Source organism: Miscanthus floridulus, chromosome 9 (assembly GCF_019320115.1).
Source record: "Miscanthus floridulus cultivar M001 chromosome 9, ASM1932011v1, whole genome shotgun sequence".
Classification (NCBI taxonomy): Eukaryota; Viridiplantae; Streptophyta; class Magnoliopsida; order Poales; family Poaceae; genus Miscanthus; species Miscanthus floridulus.
Genome location: NC_089588.1, coordinates 12,954,294 through 12,956,657, shown reverse-complemented (window position 1 = coordinate 12,956,657; position 2,364 = coordinate 12,954,294).

Below are 2,364 nucleotides of genomic sequence, written 5' to 3'. Positions count from 1 at the left end.
TGTATGCCAAATTCAGCAAGTATGAGTTTTGGTCAGATTGAGTGTAGTTTTTGGGACATTTTCTGACACCAGAAGGTATCTTTGTAGACCCAAGCAAGGTGCAGGATGTGTTAAATTGGAAATCTCCCAAGTCCGTGCATCAGATTCGTCAGTTCCTTGGTCATGCTGGATATTATTGACGCTTCATTCCTGACTTCTCCAAAATAGCTCAGCCGATGACAAAGCTGCTCCAGAAAGATGTCAAGTTTGTATGGAGTCCGGCTTGTGAAGAAGCTTTTCAAGCCCTGAAGAAATTTCTTACCTCTGCTCTTATTCTTGATCAACCAGATATTGACAGTCCATTTGATGTGTATTGTGATGCCTCAAGGATTGGACTAGGATGCGTGCTTATGCAGGATGGACGTGTGATAGCTTATGGTTCACGTCAGCTAAAAAAGCACGAGGAGAATTATCCCTCCCATGACTTAGAGCTGGCTGCTGTGGTGCACGCTCTAAAAATTTGGAGACATTATCTGTTGGGAAATAAAGTACACATTTTTATAGATCACAAGAGCCTCAAATATATTTTCACTCGGTCTGAGTTGAACATGAGGCAACAGAGATGGTTGGAGTTAATCAAGGATTATAATTTGGAGATTCATTACCATCCTGAAAAAGCTAATGTGGTAGCTGATGCTTTGAGCCAGAAGTCGTATCAGGTTGAAGAAACACCTTTGTCTCTCAACCATGCTGAGGTGCTAGCTCACATTTCCTTAGTCTCGGATTTACTTGAGCAAATTATTATAGAGCAAAGGCAAGACACTTCAGAAATTCCTCACATTAAGAAATTAATTGCCAAAGGGTGTGGTCCTCAGTTTAGTATTGATGATCAAGGTGTAGTGAGGTTCAAGAATAGATTGGTGGTTCCATCAAATGAGGAGCTTAGAAGAAAGATTTTGGATGAGACCATACTTCCAAGTTGTCCATCCATCCTGGCAGTAACAAGATGTACCATGAATTGCGCCACTTGTATTGGTGGTCCATTATGAAGCAAGATATCACCAAGTACGTCGCGGAGTGCGACACTTGTGAGAGAGTTAAGGCAGACCATATGCGTACCCTAGGATTTTTGTAGCCCGTGCCTATCCCTATTTGGAAATGGAAAGATATTTCCATGGACTTTGTTGTGGGTTTGCCCCGCATGTCCAGGGGCTATGACTCTATTTGGGTCATTGTGGACCGTCTCACTAGGTCTACTCATTTTCTCCCGGTGGATGCCAGATATTTAGCCAAGAAGTATGCCAAGTTGTATTTTGACCGGATTGTTACCCTGCATGGAGTTCCCCTTACTATCATCTCTGATAGAGGGTTAGTCTTTGTCTCTCATTTCTAGGAGCAACTTCAGCAATGTCTTGGTACTAGTCTCCTCAGAAGTTTAGCTTATCATCCACAAACTGATGGCCAAATAGAAAGGGTAAATAAGGTACTTGAGGATATGTTGAGAGATTGTGCCATTTCTTTTCCTAAGAAGTGGCATGAATGCTTGAACTTAGCTAAGTTTTCTTACAACAATAGCTATCAAGAAAGCATTCGTATGGCACCCTTTGAAGCTCTGTATGGAAAGAAATGTAGGACACCACTTAATTGGGTTGAAGTGGGAGACCATGGATATTTTGGGCCTAATTTCATCAAAGAAGCTCGAGAGCAAGTTAGTATTATTCTGGGTCATTTGAAGGCAGCTCAGAGCCGACAGAAAACTTATGCGGACAAGAGAAGAAGACCCTTGCAATTTGAAGTGGGTGATCACGTGTATCTCAAGGTATCTCCCATGAGGGGGTGCATCGCTTTGGTGCTCGTGGAAAGCTAGCCCCTCGATATGTGGGCCTTTACAAGGTTTTGGAGCAGTGTGGCCCGATTGCTTATCGTCTCTAACTTCCAAATATTTTATCAGCGATACACAACGTGTTCCACGTATCTCAGTTGAAGAAATGGTTGCGGGTCCCTGATGAAACTGTGGAAATTAAAGGACTTCCCCTCTAGCCTGACTTGTCATATATTGAGTATCCTGTCAAGATCTTGGACGAAAAAGAAAGAGTGACTAGAAACAGTGTGTTCAAGTTCTATAAAGTTCAATGGCAAAATCACTCGGAGGACAAAGCAACGTGGGAGCAAGAAAGTTATATTTTGAACCATTATCCCCACCTTCTTTCTAGTTCACCGAGGTAGTTGTTTACATTGAAATGTATTTCTTATCTCTTTTCCCACACTAATCACATGAAATCTCGGGATGAGATTTTGTTTTAGGGGGGTAGATTTGTAACACCCTCGGTGTTACACTATAAAACATTTACTAAAACATGTCATGAGCATCATGTTTATGTGTTA